This window comes from Dipodomys spectabilis, unplaced genomic scaffold (genome assembly GCF_019054845.1).
Source record: "Dipodomys spectabilis isolate Male_0828 unplaced genomic scaffold, ASM1905484v1 ptg000054l, whole genome shotgun sequence".
NCBI classification, from domain to species: domain Eukaryota; kingdom Metazoa; phylum Chordata; class Mammalia; order Rodentia; family Heteromyidae; genus Dipodomys; species Dipodomys spectabilis.
In genome coordinates this window covers 44,156,444-44,174,219 of record NW_024870731.1, presented here as the reverse complement: position 1 = coordinate 44,174,219, position 17,776 = coordinate 44,156,444, and the positions used below count along the sequence as shown (strand labels likewise).

General features: G+C 63.5%; 1 protein-coding gene across 1 annotated transcript in view; it reads right to left on the bottom strand.

Annotated features, from left to right (window-relative positions):
• Iqsec1 (IQ motif and Sec7 domain ArfGEF 1) overlaps positions 1-12,982 on the bottom strand; it is a 98,011-nt gene extending 85,029 nt beyond the window's left edge. Inside the window, exon 1 of the mRNA XM_042679656.1 lies at positions 12,960-12,982. The gene's annotated coding sequence lies outside the window, so the exon portion shown is untranslated. The remainder of the gene's footprint in view (positions 1-12,959) is intronic.
• Between the last annotated feature and the right edge of the window lie 4,794 nt (positions 12,983-17,776).

Sequence of the window (17,776 nt, the reverse complement as noted above, 5' to 3'; positions counted from 1 at the left end):
TGTGGGTGGTGTGCCGTGTGCGGGTGGTGTGGTGGGTGGTGTAAGGGTGGTGTGCGGTGTGCGGGCTGTGTGAGGCGGGCAGGTGTGTGGCGTGCACTGTGCTCGGAATGCTGGCCCCCCACCTCAGCGCTCTGACTGACATGGCCTTGGGGGACGAGGTCACCGCCGGCGGCCAGGAAGAGGCTCCATCCATGCGGTGCCCTTGGCCTCCGGGAAGCACACAGCCGGAGACTGCGTACTCGAGGGGGCGGAGGCCCAGCCGGGACGGCGGTCAGCACCTGCAGCCTTCGTCCGGCCTCCGGGCCTGCCCGGCACAGCCCTCCCGCCTGCTCCCGTGCTCCCCTCTGCCTCTACCACACCCACCATCCACACTGCGCACACTCGAGGACTACCTCCAGAGCCCTGGGAGCAGCAGGCTGGCTGGGACCCCGTGGCCCCAACTGTTCTAAGCCGATTCCTCCGTGCAGCCCGGGGGCGGCCTCCCTCCCACCCTCCCCACAGGGAAGCCAGGCGGGTGGACACGCTCTCTCACTAGCTCCCTCTGCCTCCTGCTTTGCCGGCAGGGGACACTGAGGCCCCAAGCGGGAATGGGCCCTGGCGGGTAGACGTGGGCGTAGGGGGAGGGTGGACGTGGGAGGGGGGAGGGTGGCTAGGGGCCAGAGTCTGCCTGCCATCCCGGCCCTGCCCCGTCAGCCGGCCTCAGGCAGATCTGCTGGGACCCGAGGGCAGCAGCCCCTGAGCATCTTTCTCAGGCGGCAGCCCTGCGCAGACTCCAGCACTGAGAGCCCGCGGTGGGCGGCCTGGCTCAGCCGGAGGAGGTGGGAACAGACATCCACGGTTAGCCGGCGGGACAGCAGGCCGTCCTGGGACCCCTGTGTGCGGAGAGCACCACTGACCCTCGGGTTCAAGTCCAGACCTTGCACCCAGGGAAGCTACACAACACAGCACTGAGACCCCACCCTAAGAGATGCAGAAATGGAGGCTCAGAGAGACCAAGTGACTTAGCCTCCGTTCAGAGGACAGAGCAGCCTCGGACCAGGGGTCTGGGCTCGGGCCCACAGCCTTCCTGCACTGCCAAGGTGCACAGGCCAGGGAGGGCCCACGCCGCTCTCTGCCTCTCCTAGGGGTTGTCAACACTAGAAGAACCAAAGGGGCGGGGAGCTGGCGGGGCTGAGCGTGTGGCCACCCAGCCGCGGGTCTGGGTTTTCTGGGTGTGGCAGTTTTTGCAGCCCCCAGGCCGGGGTGACCATCAGCCTGAGGACACAGCCGGGGTGCTGGGCACTCTAGGTGTGATGGACCATCGTCCTGAGGCCGCCACCCTCTGTCTCCTGAAGCCACGAAGGTGAAGGGAGGTCGGCAGACAGGCCAAGGTGATGCGGACCAGAGAAGGCGGAGCCAGGCACTGAGCCTGAGTGATTCTGCTCCAAAAAACTTTGCTCACACCACCATGCAACATGGTTTTCCAGCCTAGCAGGGAAGTCCTTCTCAGCATCTAACCTAACCTGACCTCTGTGGCCACAGATCAGCCACTCCCCAGCTTCCTCTTGGGCAAAGGGGAGAAGCTGTTCTCCATGCTGAGAGGCCTAAAGGTTTTGACCCTGGATCCAGACTCCCGGGGCCCTGTGCAGTCAGGGAGCTCAGATGGGACCCCGCTCCTTGATCTGTGTGTCTGTGTGTCCATGGTGTGCACAAGGCCCCTTCTGCGAGGACTGGTGAGGACCCAAGTCCTCCACCTCGCCAGCCTCCCTGCCCACAGGGCCCAGGCCGCCCGGTCCACACCGCACCCTCCACAGGGGCTCCCGCAGCGCCAGCGCCAGCGCCGGCTCCAGCTCCCTCTCAGCTGACCACTCCCTTCACACTTCCCCAAAGCCACCCAGCTCAGACAGCTGGCCCGGAGACTGACGGGCAGCGGGAGGCAGAAGGCTCGCTAAGGGCCGCCCCGTTGGTCACAACCAGCCAGATACCCCCTGCGCACCAGCTGAAGGCCGGGGGCAGCACACACACGGCAGGGAAAGGTACGAGAGCCCTGCGAGGAGACGCCGGAGCCCACAGGGACACACGCCGGGCAGCGCGGGCAGGCGGGCAGCGTCCAGCATGCACGCGATCCAGGGAGCAGGTGGGGCCCGCGGCCCGCTGGGAGCCTCCTTTCTAGCCATGCCCACCAAGGGCCTCACATTCCCAACAATGAAGTTAAGAGCAAGGCACAAAAAGCAAGCCCTCAGGCTGGTACATTTACTTTAAAAAGAAACGTTATTTCCCCCTCTCTTCCCCCCAGTGGAAAACGTGTATGCTAGCCGTGAGTAGAAGGTTACCATGAAAACAAGACAATGCTTCTCAGTTACACGAAGATACTGTTTCCTGCCAAAGGCACTTCTGGCCTGCCTCGGCCTCGGTGACAAAGAAGCCTGGGAGAGGAGCTCGATGGAGGTCCCCGAGGGCACCTGCGTGTGGCACCGCCCACAGGGCAGGCCGGGCACCTTGCTTGCCGCCTGTGCGTGGCTTTGTGCGCAGTGGGTGCGGGACAGGCCCGGCAGGGTGGCAGGGAGGGCTGGGAAGGCGGCTCACCGTGCCAGCCCCACACAAGCGGGCAGCTGTATTGCTCAGTGCAAGGGAGAAACAGAGGCTCCCAGGAGGGCAGGGAGCCGTCCCCGGGATGAACAAGACCCTGGGCTTGGGACCTGAGACTAACGCAGTACCATTGCACAGCCACCGTGAGCTTGGGACGGGGGCGGGGCAGGAGAGACAGAGACGGATGAAGGCTCACTGAGCTGGTGTTTGCAAACCGGGGTGCAGACGGGACCCACCCAAACGCTCTGGGTGGGAAAAAGAACACAAAAGGGGGTGGTGTGAGGGGTGGGACGGTGGTAGGACCCGCAGGGTAAGGAGGCCGAGGGAGCAGGTCAGGGAGGGGCAGAGGGCCCTACAGGGCCCTGAGCAGGCGTGGGGCTGACTTCTGCTCATCTGTAAACGGGGCTCAGTGCAGACCACGGGAGGGGGAGGGGCAGAGGACAGTGTGCGTCCAGTCTCGCTGGAGCCCCCGGCTCCGTCACACCGCACGCACGCACACACGCATGCACGCACATCGCCTACACACATACTCTTCGTTTGAGAGTGTCAAGAGTATCCGTTCTCTGATGCCTTCGAGAGGGCTTCAAATCAGGACTTTAACACCAGCTCCCTAAAACTGCTTCTCCCATCTCATTCACAGTGCCGGCCGAGCCCAGGACATCAGATATCCAGATGGACAGTGTCCCCAGGTGGCCTCCAGAGCAGAGCACCTTGCAGTGAGAGGGAGGGGACAGTGCTGACCTGCAGGGTGTGGACAGGCAGCTGGGACAGCAGCATGGGGCCAAAATGGAGCCTGCCATACAAGGACAAACGCACCCCTCCCCAGGATCGCTCACCAACATGTCTTGTGGATGATGTGACCTGACCACTGGCCACCTCAGGCCCTGTCCTGAGGACATGCACAGCCACATCACAGCACATTCCCACGCCTGCGTTCTAACATCAGCTCACGGAGCTGAGTTTGAGTCTACCTTAATGGCTTCCAAAGATCCAGTTTCTACACTAAGTCCGTTCCAAGGAGCAGGGGCTATGAATCCGACATAGGACGTTGGGGGAGATGCCAGGCCGGCCCACAGCAGCCAACAGGAGGGAATGGCCTCGCTCTCCCTCCTCTGCACCAGCGAGGTCTCTGGAGCCCTAGTGGGGCAGAGCCCTCCCGCAGAGTCGCACTCCACGGATGGCCGCCTGGCCCTCTCACCCGCTCGGCGGGCAAAGCCCACAAGCAGTGAGCATGCGGTGCTGGGAATCTAGTGATGCCCCGTGTGCACTGCAGATCTGCACGAACTGAGCCCAGCTCCCGCCCTCTGCCGCCAGGGGAAGGAGGGCACTGGGGAGGAAGGGCGCGCTGCAGGCCTGGCCCCACTCCCCCCCCCCCCCCATCATGCTCTCTGGACACTGCTGGAGGCCAGGTTGTCCCTGCCCCACAAAGGGACACCAGTTCCTCTTCCTAAATCTGGGCTGGGCTTGGTTCAAGATGGGTTTGGTCCACTGCAGACCGACTTCTCCAAGACCCTGACCCCCTCCTGCCACTCACGACTGCCAACCATCCCAGGTGCCTCGCAGCTGTCCGGTGCCTCCCGGGCCCCTCTCTGCTCAGGCCTGGGGTCAGACAGAGGGCAGACCCCGGTCAGTAGGCAGACTATTTCCAAGACCATCGCTGCCACTCCTGGGTAGGAGGTGGAGACCCCAGTCCCCTCCCCTGGGACTGGGGCGGGACATCCTGACTGCCTCCTGCCTAAGAATTAAAGTGAGAACGAAAACTTAAAACACAACAAAGCACGTCCCATTCCACAGAGCTATTCTCACGCCTACATTTGTTATAGTATTAGTCACAATACCCAGGAGGAGGGAAAACCCAGGTCTGTTCACAGCTGAGCAGATAAGCAAGCATGCAGGGCATGAAAGAGGGAATATGATTTAGCTATAACAAAAACAAAAACAGAAGGAAATTCTCACCCAGACTACAATGCAGGTGAGCCTGAGAGACATTACGCACTAAGCTAATGTCAGAGCAGGGAGACACGGACGGTGGAAAGCAGCGAGATTTCATAGTGACAGGCGGCCGTGCTGGCGGTGGTGTGCATGTGTGTGTGTGTGTGTATGCACGCATGTGTGCATGTGTACATGCTCACGTGTCCAACACTGGCCGGGGCCAGAGGAAGAGCTGGACAGTATTTCAGCCAGGACAAGGGAGGAAGCGTCACAAACCCTGAGACACAGCGGCCTGGTGGGTGCCCGGGTGGGGGCTGGGCGGTACCATGGGCTCTGGTGGTGGCTGTGTAACAACATGGGCATGTTTAATGCCACCCAGCTGCTCACTTTCACACGGGTCACCTGGCGGACTAGGCTGGGCTCTGTGGCACCTGTGTGTAGCCACAGCAGGTCCAGGACTGAGGCAGGAGCTCGCAGGCAGCCTGGGCACGTGCTGATGCTCCAGCTCAAAACAAAAGCCGAATTTCACAATGAAACACGTTCTACACCCGGAGTGCCAGTGCTGCACACCTGCCAGCCGACTCCGAGGGGGCAGCCCGAGGGGGCCGGGCTGGGCCGCGGCTCCGCTTTCACCCTCTATCCTACAAGAAATGACCGAGCCAATCAATGAATGGATGAGATAAACCACCCGACCTGTGTGAGCAAAGTTACAGAAACGTGCCTGGAAAGAGAGAACAGGAGGTCTGTGGAGGGTCAGCCTGGGAAGAGGGTGGGATAGGAGCGTGGGGCCCCGGGAACGGGGCTGGGGGTCGGGGGGACAGGGCTGCAGGGAACAGGGCTGCGGGCAGGTGGAACACTCCATTTCTGGAGCTGAGCCCCGCGTGTACCCCACGCTGCCTCTGCACCTGCTCTACTGCACTAGGGAAGACACCTGAGGCCCAGGACTTGGGGGGAGGCTTGCTGTTCCCCAGAACATCGCTCTCAAGGCAGAGGCTCTGCAACACTTTTTCCCTTTTCTCCTCCCCGGTCTTGATTGCTGGCATAGCCCCAGGATTATTTGACATTAATTTAAGATCACTAATGAAGAATAATTAACAGCTTCCAGAGAGCTTGGCACACCCTGTGTTTAGAAGAGCTTAATTACGCATTGTCTACAAAACACCCTTCCCACACTCCTGAAGTTTGGGGAGCACGGCGACACGGCCCCGTCCGCGGCTCGGGGGGCAGCGGCCGTGCCCGCTGAGGAGGTGTCCCCAGCTGTCCCGTCCCGTCCGCGGCTCGGGGGGCAGTGGCCATGCCCGCTGAGCGAGGTGTCCCCAGCTGTCCCGTCCTGTCTGCGGTTCCCACCGGCGGTGGGGGGCTCAGTGTCCCCTCTCCACTTCCCAGGGCCGGCACAGAGGCTGGGGGGAGTGCTCTGGTCGGGGGGGGGGCGTTGCTGATTGTATTCACCACCTAGCAACCATCCCACCGTTACAAAGGAGGAGGAGGCGGGGTGCGCCTGGGCATCCTTGGCCAGCGCGGACCATCCACCATTGCCCTCGCAGCCTCCACCCCCTCCCTGTGCCGTGACCCGCTCATTCTGATAGGTTGATGCTGCCCTGCGTGGCGTGCAACTTGGCTAAGTTATTGCTCCCATCCCTCCCATCTGTCACCTAAAAGTGGGGTGTTCACAGCACCAGCACTGCAGGGGGCACAGGGTCAGCACCTGGAGACAGCACCTGCTCCTCACTGACCCCCCCCCACCCCCGCCCGACACTCAGCCACACCGTGGACTGTCCTAAACCCTGTCAGGCAGGTCCTCCCTCCCTCCCAGCTCTTGCAGCGATGGTGCCTGCAATCTCTGCCCTTCTGGAAAAATCCAACACTTCAGTTGGACACAGCTCTGATGTCCTCTCTGGCAGGAAGCCTTCCCGGACTTTTCCCAGATAGCCTCCTCCACCTCCCAGCACCTCTACCGCGGCCTGACCTCTCCCGGCTGCTGGGTGGGGGGTCCTCGTGGGGGGGTGGAGCCCTTATGGGTAGAGGGCCCCTCCTGGATGGAGGCTCCCTGAGGAACAGGCCGCTCTCTGGGCTTGAGAAAGGATTGTGTGGTCAGATAAGCACTTGCCTGGGCAGCTGGGCAGAGGCCCGGGTGTGGGCATGGCTTCTTGCCTTCGGACCTCAGGAGCTGGCCTGGCATCTGCTGGCCCAGGAGGCTCCCACACTGACCATGGACTGAACCGTGCGCGCTACCTGGCGGCTCCCGACCCCTACCCGCCCAGGCTTAGCTCTTTCCCACATGGCTGCCGCCCCTTCTGTCTACAGCCTGCCTCATCTCAACCCAGCACCCCCGCCCCGCCCTGCTAGGGCTCCAACCATTAACACGCCTGTCCAGCTGAGCCCACGCCAGTGCCCCAGGACCCTGGCATGGGCATGGCTTAAAGCTGTGGACATGAGAGTCTATCTTGGAGCTGGGGAGATCTGAGTTCAAATCCCAGGGCCACACAGCCTGGACTCAGGGCCCATCCCACTTGCTGCTGGAGGCCTCAAGGATGATTCCACCTGGGGCCCGATGGTGGGGCGTGTAGCGCTCACCTACGCCAGCCGAGGCAGCGTCTGGGGCTCCACACAGCCCTGGGGCCAGGGCTCCCCGCGGGGCTCTGTGCACACCCCGCACTGCTGCGACAGGCCTCACCGCACACAGCGTGGCTTCGCTCCCTGGCGCTCGCCCATGCGAGGGGACTCCTACACTGCGGTGCCACCTCCATGCCCTCCAGAGCGTCTGGAGGAGGAAAGAACGGCTCCGGCTTCCCCAGGGCTGCTCTCGGCTAAGGGCGGCAACTCCACCGCGTGGAATCAGGGAAAGCCGATTCCCAGGCCAGGGGACGTGTCCTCGCAGGTCCCACCGACCCGCCTGCTCCGAGCCACAGCGAGCAGCCCACGTTCTCCGACATGCGGGCCTGCACGCGTGTGCACGGTGCCCAGTGTCTTCACCCTGCAGTCCCTGTCACTGGGGGGAGCAGCCCACAGTCCCACTCCATGCCCTCGGGACCAAAGATGAGGAAGCTGGGCGCTCAGCAAGAGAACGTGGGCGGCCCAGGGCCCCACAGCGGGTAAGTGGCTGACCGTTGGTCCTCCGATCCTGACCTCCAGCCCCGGAGCCCCTGCCCGCCTTGCCAGTCCCGCAGCCAAACGCATGTTCTATGCACAAAACCTATCCAGTGTGGGCTGGCGGGAGGGGCACACCGAGTGGAGTTACAAAACCAGCCAAAGCAGACTTCTAGAAAACACTTGCAGCAGCGGCCAGAGGCAGAGAGCCACATGGAGACCGGAAGACTGCAGTTGGGCAGACTTTGGGTGAACTTTCACTCCAGGTCCCGTCACGCGAGCCCAGCATCCGCTTACCTTTTATAGGTCCCATGCAGGGGCTGCAGACATAGGAACTGCCAGTAATCCAGGCAAAAGGCCTTGAACTTGAGCATTTTCACCTTCCTGTCTCCAGTGGCCAGAGGAGCACCTGGGAGGCGGAGGCCCGGCCACTCAAGCCGCGCAGTCCGGTCCCCGCCACGTCGCCCTGCTCACATGGCCCAGCTCTGGCCGGCGCCGCTCCCCAGTGCACGCCTCCAATACAAAGAGCAGCAGCACAAAAGCCCGGCGTTCACACGCCGCGCTCCTCGCTCGCCGCCCAGGCCGGCTCACACCGCTGCTCTCTCTGGTGGCTGGTGCTCCGGGGGGCTCCCCGGGGCGGCCCCATAGCAAACAGAAGTGTGTCTGCCTGTGCTGGGCTGCGTGGGCCCCCCGTCCGGCATCCTGGGGCCGGGGGCTCCTGATGCAGAGAGCTCTTCGAGTCTGCTTGTCTAAACAGACCCTGAGTCCCCGTGACCCGGCCGGCACCTGTGCGAGATGCCCCCGCCGGCCTGGACGGAGGGGCCTACAGCTCGGAGAGTCCCGGGAGCAGCAGGGAAGAGGGGGGTACAAGGCAGACAAACGCCGTCCTTGCCAGAGAAATTACGTGTGGTGGAATCCCCCACCCCTGGCCCGCAAGCAAGGAAACTTGCCACGTAGCCACACAGGGAGCCTGCGGTGGGGGCAGCACGGCTCTGAAAGGCGGGCAAGAGAGACTGACAGAGCCGCCAGCACAGTTGCCCGGGCAACAGGGACACATCGATAAAATCTAAAATGGAACCTCCATGACAGCTGCTCATTGGCTGCCGGGAGGGGACTCCCGTGGCTAGGAGGGAGGGGAGAGGGAGGAGGCTGGGCTGCAGGGGATGGCAACCAAGGGCATTGTCCCCTGGCAGAGCGGGGGAGGGGAGCAGAGGGGCCCCCGGGCCATGCCTACAGCAGCCACAAGGGAGGAGGGAAGCACGGCACTGTCCCCCATCTCCTGGACGGGGAGCTTAACACCACCTCAGCGCCATGCCTTCCACGACTGCTCTCAGTCAAAGCCAACTCCTGCCTGGCACTCCCAGATGACCGCAGCCTCTGACCCCAGCCACCCGTGCCCTCAGGACCCTGTGTGGGTTTCAAGAGACCCAACCCTGCAGTCACCCCTCAGGGCTTCCCTGGGCCCCAGCTGGAGAGGCCCAGCCTCTCCCCGGCATGTGCGTGCCTGGGAAGGCCCTGCCTGTGCCGGGCTGTCTGCCGGCCTCCCTGACCCCTGGGAGCACCCCAGGGGAGGACCAGCCCCGCTCGCTCCAGGGCGGCCCATGGCCACTGCTGTCCTGTGTGGTGGAGGCTGGAGGGTCTCTAGGCACCCCTGCTCTCCTGTCTGGTGACTCCCTTAGGCACCCACGCTCTCCTGTCTGGTGACTCCAGACCTTGTGTGCACGAGTGCTCGCTTCTGTGCAGAGGTGTGCTCCTCCTGTGTGGCATGGTGGTCATACCCCACTTTCCCCGGGGGCCTCCCCTCCCCTCTACACCCCAGAGCTCAGAGCCCCAGGACCCGGTATCAGGTCCTCAGATGAGACCCAACACTACAGCAGAGCCTGGACCCTGTACGTCCTGGGCTGGGCTGGCAAGGGGCAAGGAGGGGAGCCCAAGCCTGGCCCCGGCCACGGCCCGGCGAAGGGAGCCAGAAATGAGACTGCAAAGGAAAAGTCCCCGCCTCGGGAGGTTCCCCACGTCTCAGGGGGACAGTGCTTCTAAAGCAGGGCCTCCGGGCCCAGGGAGCGCGGCGACACCGATGGGCACGTCTGGATGGCACAGCGGGGCGCTGTGAGCACTGAGGGTGGCACACATGCAGGGATCACAGCCCGAGCACATGACAAAGACCCGGCCGGCCGGCAGCGGTGCCAGCCCGGGGCCGGGAAGGGCGCTCCGGCCGTGCTGGCTGGCTGGCTGGCCGGCAAGGACTCCAGGCATGTGGGGTAGGGGACGCCCATATCATTAATGAGGCCTGGCTTCCTAGTGAGGCTGATGGAAGTGGGGGTGGCGGCCCAGGGAAATGACTGTGGGCTGGAGGAACGAGGACATTAGCTTCCCCCTCACGGCGGTGGCCGGGAAGCTGGCTGTGCCTTTGAAAAGCAGCCAGTACTGGCTGGGACCTTTGTCTCTGTGTTCCCAGGCTTCTGGGAGAGGGCGGGGCTGGCCAGGCCCCTCCTCCAGGGCCCCTCAAAGGGCAGGTGGGGGTGCGAGGGGGGCAGCAGCAGACGGCGGGGGGCGGGGGGGGGCGGGGGGAGGCTGGGTCCTCTGGGGGCTAGTGCAAAGTTCCTTCAGTGTCTGGTTTTCCACTGTCTTCACCCATGAAATGGGAGTGCTGAGCGTGCCAGCCCTGTGCGGGCTGGGGGGAGCTCACGCGAGTGAGGTGCCCAGCATCCTCCACCTCAGGACCTTTGTACTGGGTGCTCCCAGAAGGGAGGTGGATGCTTGGACCCTCCTCTTCCAGGCTCCGTTAAATAGTGTGGCCTCAGAGGGTGCTCCCCGCTCTCTTCCCATGCCTCTCCATTCCTTCCGAGCCCTTGTTACCACCCGGCACACTGTACTAAACAGGGCTGTGGTGCATCCTCTACCTGGCCCCTGCTCACAGCGCCGGCAGAGCGGCAGGCCTGGCCACAGCGCCCACGGTGCCCGCCTGGACGCAGAGAGAGGCTGGGGTGGGGCCGGGATGCGAGGCACCCACAGCTCCGCTCCCACCCCACTACCCCTACGGGGAGCGAAGGGCACGGCCTCCGGCTGCCACCCTGTGCTCCCTGCCCAGTTCCGGAGCCAGCCCTGCTGACCGAACTGGGCGGGCACACTGCGGTGAGTGGGGTACTTGGCCCAGCCCCCCCGCCCCCACACGCCCAGAACAGAGGGCCCCTTTGTTCCACTGCCCCCCGTTCCAGAGCTTTCCGGGCCTGTCCCGGAGCAGGTCCAGCTGGCAGCGTGGATGGGCCAGGCTGCCCATGGCTCAGCGGCCCCCGGGGTTTCTTCAAGCCCACTCCCTGGTCCAGCTCCCCACCAGGGAAGCCCAAGGCCGGCCAGTGAGTGTGATCATGCGTGTGTCCCGAGGGAGTGCGAACATGGGTGTGCTGGGGTGGGGCCCGGGGCCCATGTGGGAGGAAGGCCGGGCGGGGGTGCGCTGCAGAGCTGGTTGTGATGTGTGGGGCGTGGGAGCTCTGATCCTGGGGGTGGGGGTCAGCCAGAGCTCGGGTCGGGGCTCCAGAGGGCTCTGGCAGCCAGTGGCAGGAAGGACGCAGGGCCTGGGACTGAGGCTGGTATGGGCCTGGCCGGCTGGGCCAGGGCGAGGACAGTAGTTTTCATCGGTAAGCCTGCCGAGAGCATTACGCCGTCATTACACAGTCACGCCAGGATGTGGGCCGTGTGCACAGGGCGGAAGGCACAGGCTCCCGCCGGCTCTCTGTCCCCACCCCGGAGCGTGCCCAGTGCCACGCTGGCTCGGAGACGCAGGCCCATGGGGGTGCGGCTCGCTCCCTCCCCGAGAGTGGCCCACATGCCCTCCAGGAGGAAGGTGGCCCATGTCCGCTCACCTGGGTTGGCCGTGCAGATGCCCCGCCTGCCTCGTGCACACTCTGCAGCTACGCAGGGACCAGCACCAGCCACGCAGACGACCACCACGCAGACGCCTGCCACGCAGGGACCAGCACCAGCCACGCAGGGGACCACGGCACCCGCCACGCAGGGACCACGGCACCTGCCACACAGGGACCCCTGGCACCTGCCACGCAAACGCCCGCCATGCAGACACCCGCCACGCAGACGCCTGCCACGCAGGGACCACGGCACCCACCACACAGGTGCCCACCACGCAGATGCCTGCCACACAAGGACCACGGCACCTGCCACACAAGGACCACGGCACCTGCCACGCAGGGACCACGGCACCCGCCACGCAAACGCCCGCCATGCAGACACCCGCCACGCAGACGCCTGCCACGCAGGGACCACAGCACCCACCACGCAGGGACCACGGCACCCACCACGCAGATGCCCACCACGCAGATGCCTGCCACACAAGGACCATGGCACCTGCCACGCAGGGACCACGGCACCCGCCACGCAAACGCCCGCCATGCAGACACCCGCTACGCAGGGACCCCCGGGGAACCGCCACGCAGACGCCGCCACGCAGACGCCCGCCACGCAGGGACCCCCGGGAACCGCCACGCAGACGCCCGCCACGCAGGGACCCCCGGGAACCGCCACGCAGACGCCCGCCACGCAGGGACCCCCGGGAACCGCCACGCAGACGCCCGCCACGCAGGGACCCCCAGGAACCGCCACGCAGACACCCGCCACACAGACACCCGCCACGCAGGGACCCCCGGGAACCGCCACGCAGACACTGCCACACAGACACCCGCCACGCAGGGACCCCCGGGAACTGCCATGCAGACACCCGCCACACAGGGACCCCCAGGAACCGCCACGCAGACACCCGCCACACAGACACCCGCCACGCAGACACCCGCCACACAGACACCCGCCACGCAGGGACCCCAGCACCCGCCACGCAAGGATCACGGCACCTGCCACACAGCCACCCCACACCGGAAGCCACCCAGCTCCCAGGACTTGCCTGATGAGAGCAAAGGTCTGCTGACTCCCCCTCCCCCCAAGATGCCCTGATACAGTCCAGTCCTTTTAGGTAAAGGCAGGGAACCCAAGACAGACACGGGGCGGGGCCTCACTGCCCAGGTACAGGCTCACGGCCAGCCCCCAGCCCCCAGCATCTCCCTGCACCTCGGCCTTGGTTGTCATGGGAACCAAGGGCCACAGCCTGCCCCCCGGGACCCCAGCTCTGCATCCTGCAGCAACTATCTGCACAGCCTGGCCCTCAGCAGCAGCCCGGCACTGCCTGGGCTAGGCCTCGTGTCTGCGGACTACACCTGCTCAGGGGTCATGTCCATGGTATGTTTGGGCTTTGGAGGGGCGGGGGGCTCAGATTTGTCCCCATAGTGCCTGCTGCCCCAACCCAGCATAGACAGAAAGCCCTGCACAGTGGCCCGGGGCTAGGGAGGGCGGAGGAGAGACAGTACCTGTAACAGTCGGTGGAAAGGCTGCTTCCGGTCTCCAGGGAGCTCCTGGGTGGCAAAAGCGAGACAGGGTTACAGGACAGCCCACACAAGGAACCCTTGGTGCCACCAGCTCCGGCCCGGAATGGGTCCGGGCATCTGAACAGCTCTGGGAACGACCCCTCCCCCGGCAAGAAACCATGTGCTTTACCTCCCTGTGAGTCCTGACGGTCCCCAGGTGGGGCCGGCCGACAGTCATAAGGGGCCCTTGGCCACAGATGGGGAAACTGAGGCTCGGGAGATGAGGCACCTAGGAAGGCTCAAACAGCACTCGTGCTAGGATGTTTGGGGGTTGGGGAACAGGGAATGGAGTCCTGAGCCTCACGTACACAGAAACACGTCCCACAGCTGAGCCACCCCCCATCCCAGAGCATGTGACCAGGGATGGCCACGCCCACAGGCTCCACCCACCCACCTCCCTCAGGAGCCAGAGCCCCGCCCTTACCCAAGACCACCATGTGCAGCCCTGGACCCTGACAGCTGGGTCCAGATCTGTTCCTTTGGTCACGTTTTGGCTGTTGTAAGGGGGTGTGGCCTGGCCTGGATTACACCCCAGCTTTCCGGCAGCGGTCATGGGGTCAGGGGCACATTCTTCCTGGCTCAGTGCCTCAGTTTCCCCATTTGTAAGAAGGGAGCAGACACAATGAACATCACCTCTCACCAGGGCAGGCAGTGACCTGGCAGAATTGGACATGAGCTCCCCCCACATCCCAGCTGGGCTGGCTGGGGCCTGCCCGCTGGCTGGGGGCTGGCTCCCCAAAACAGTCTGTCCCTGCCCACCTGGGAGCCCCTGCTGGGCACAGACACTGACCAGAGGGCGTCCCGGGCTCTCAGCACAGAAGCAGCAGGAAATGGCAGCATGGTGTGATGCCACGGACGCCACGTTCCGTGCTGGCTTCCCTGGCCACGCTGTGCGGCGCAGGGCCCTGCTCTGCCATGGCACAAATGTGGCAACCTCCTCGCCAGAGGCAGGGAGCCATCCCACGCCAGGTGCTGTGCCAACCATTTCCTCAAACCTGTGAGCCTTATGACGCACAGGGCCTCACGACCACCTTCACAGGGCCATCCTTGGCACACATGCCACCCTCATCTCTTTATCTAGAAACAAACTCCTGTTCACCCCACTTACAGCTGGGTGCCGGTGGCTCACACCTGTCATTCTAGCTACTCAGGAGGCTGAGATCTGAGGATCGTGGTTCAAAGCCAGTCAGGGCAGGAAAAGTCCATGAGAGTCTTATCTCCAATAAACCACTTAGAAAACTGGAAGTAGTGCTATGGCTCTAGTGGTAGAGCACTAGCCTTGAGCTGAAGAGCTGAGGGACAGCGGCCAGGACCAGAGTTCAAGCCCCACGACTGACAAAAACAACAACAAAAAACCCTACTTACATACCACATTTCAATTTCTTTCTTTCTGTCTTTCTGTGTGTGGGTTGGTTGTGGGCCTGAACTCTGAGCCTGGGCGCTGTCCCTCAGCTCTTCAGCTCAAGGATAGCGCTCTACCACTTGAGCCACAGCGCCACTTCCGGTTTTTTCTGCTTATGTGGTGCTAAGGAATCAAACCCAGGGCCTCATGCATACGAGGCAAGCGCTCTACCACGGAGCCACCTTCCCAGCTCCTTCAATCTCTTTCTCTCAACCCCAGCAGAGTCCTTCCTCCTTCCCTTCCTCTCTCCCTCCTCTCCTTCCTTTTCTCCTGACGGCGGTAGCTTTCTGTGTGGTCCCTAAGTGGTAAGCACTTGGTGGGCCTTAGCGCTCTGCCACCTGTCCCTCAGGGGCCCCTGGTCTGCAGAGGCTTGCCTCATGAGCAATAGTTTCCAACCAAGGAACACAGCATGAACAGGGACTGTCTGGGGGCACAGGCAGGGGACACATAGGCCAGCTCTGCCCTGCCACACGCCCAGCTCCACACCTCGTGCTGGCCTCCTCACCTCCCCCCACCTACAGCTCTGCTCCCCTGAAGGCTCGGTGGCCTGAGCTGCTGGGCAGCAGCCTCTGTGAGCAGAGCTCAGCCCGGCCCCTGACTGGTCCTGGCCCTGCGCCTCCCGCACAGGCACAGCAAGGCCTGGCAGGAAAGGCAGAGAGGGCACGCAGAGCCCCCGGCCAGCAATTCTGCACATGCAGCCAGTGCCAGCCCTACAGGGGTCCCGAGCAGTGAACCTCCCATCCTCAGAGGCCACCACGAGGAAAACCCCACAAATGCTGTCCTGTGCACGCAGACTCACGTGCCCCCTAAAGCCTGCAGCACTAAGCGTGAACCAGAGCTCCAAAGCCCACGGCCACACTTCCGCTCCAGCGGTGCCACCATAGCCCTGCCACGGGAGCAGCTGGTGGGCCCTCTTGGTGCCACACGGGTTCCACGTATTTGGGAGAAAGAACGAAGAGCGTGATACATTACAGGACGAGAGCAGGGCCAGGACCTGGACTCCGGAAGTGTGTGCGCCGCACAGCGCAGCCTGGGTTACATGGGGCGTATACAATGAGCACGCAACCCCACCGTCCACAAAAAAAGCAAAAACGTGACGGCGTGTCCCACCAACACGTCGGCTCTACATCCACGCACGAGCTCATGGGCTGGCTATGGGAGGCGAAGGCCGGGGGACGCAGCACCTGCCTGGCAGCCCCCAGTCTTACTGAAGGCTCCCAGCCCGTGCCCATGGCTACGGCACTTCTTCCTCCTAGGTGCCCAGGCCTGGGCAGAGCTGGCCAGCAGGGCAGGAACCTAGCAGGGAGACAAACTGCCCATGCTGCCGTTCTGGCCATCTTCTCTGTGGCTTGGGGAGGCAGCTTCCTTGGAGCGCAAGCCTCTGCTAAGAAGGCCGGAGCTGGGGAGGGCATGGCTGGGGGGAGGGCATGGCGGAGGAGGGGAGGGCATGGCGGGGGTGGGGGAGGGCATGGCGGGGGTGGGGGGCATGGCGGGGGCGGGGGGGAGGGCATGGCGGGGGCGGGGGGGGATTGGGGGACGAGGCACAGCGTACTGGGGTCTGGGTGCTGGTAGTGTGGGTAGTGATTCCGCATGCACTGTACGTGGTGGCACGCCTTTTGTTGAGTGGACATGAACACAGCGTGACATTCTCCTACAGAACAGCACAGACCTCAGGCCCGGCCTGAGCAGCAGGAAGGGCCCCAGCCCCAGGCTCTGATGGAGCCGGCCATCCTCATCTTCCTTGGGAACATGTCCCTTCCCCTCTCTGGCCTCAGTTTCCCCCTGCCAAGTGTGGACACTGGGACTCTGACCGGATCCAGTGCAGTCGGGGTTCCAGGAGGTGCTCCCAGGCCTTGACATGTTGCATCAGATTTTCAGCCTCTCTGAAATGACCCCAGATTCCCAGGTATCTCCCACAAAGCATGCGGGGGGCTACCCCACCTGGTAAGACTGCCACAGCTATGGTGCCACCCACACCAGGACAAGGATGCACCCACCTAGGGCGCACACTCAGACCTCTGAGTGTGACCTGTCACGCCAGCAGCTTCACGTGACCCCACCACAGCCAGTCCACACAGAGCACCCTCCTGAGCCTCCGTGCCACCCCAGTCCCGGCCCACCCCAACATGGCTTCCAGAGAGAGCTGCACCAGGGCAGGCAGCGTGTGACTTGGCTTTGTTCACTACCCCAATTCCCTCAAGATTTACTCAGCTCACCCCTGGCCATACGTACTCCTGCTGATTGCTGAGTAGTGTTCCGGGGGAAGGGCGCACGGCAGTGTGTTTGAGCACTCACTCCCAAAGGGGCATGGATAGTTTGGAGGGTGAACTCCCCCGCAGAGCCTTGGGGAGAAGAATTGATTAAGAGGTGGTAGGACCTGGGGGGGCAGGGTGAGTAGAAGGCTGTAGGTCACTGACCATCCTTGAAGGGGGCTGTGGGTCCTTGCTTCCTGGCAGTGAGGGGAGTGGTTTACTCTGCCACGAGCACCGCCTCGATGCCCTGTCCTGCCTCCTACCCAAATCTCAACACTCTGAGCATCAACCTTCCTCTCAGCATGCTTAACCTAGCGCAGGGCATCCAGGCCGGGTCGGACCTGCAGGCCGGGTGGAGGGAGCGGGAATGTACTCAATGCTCCGTGCACGGGCTTGGTGTGAACACGCTCTGCAGGCCGGGTGGAGGGAGCGGGAATGACGCTCAATGCTGTGTCACAGGCTTGGTGTGAACACACTCTGCAGGCCAGGTGGAGGGAGCGGGAATGACGCTCAATGCTGTGTCACGGGCTTGGTGTGAACACACTCTGCAGGCCAGGTGGAGGGAGCGGGAATGCACTCAATGCTCCATGCATGGGCTTGGTGTGAACACACTCTGCAGGCCGGGTGGAGGGAGCGGGAACGACGCTCAATGCTCCTTGCACGGGCTTGGTGTGAACACACTGCAGGCCAGGTAGAGGGAGCGGGAATGACGCTCAATGCTGTGTCACGGGCTTGGTGTGAACACACTCTGCAGGCCAGGTGGAGGGAGCGGGAATGACGCTCAATGCTGTGTCACGGGCTTGGTGTGAACACACTCTGCAGGCCAGGTAGAGGGAGCGGGAATGACGCTCAATGCTGTGTCACGGGCTTGGTGTGAACACACTCTGCAGGCCAGGTAGAGGGAGCGGGAATGACGCTCAATGCTGTGTCACGGGCTTGGTGTGAACACACTCTGCAGGCCGGGTGGAGGGAGCGGGAACGACGCTCAATGCTCCGTGCACGGGCTTGGTGTGAACACGCTCTGCGTTTCCTTGTATACTGGGAGGTATACTGGGTCTGGGGGAGGCATACTGGGTTTTCACAAAGTTCCCGGAAGGCAATGCGCC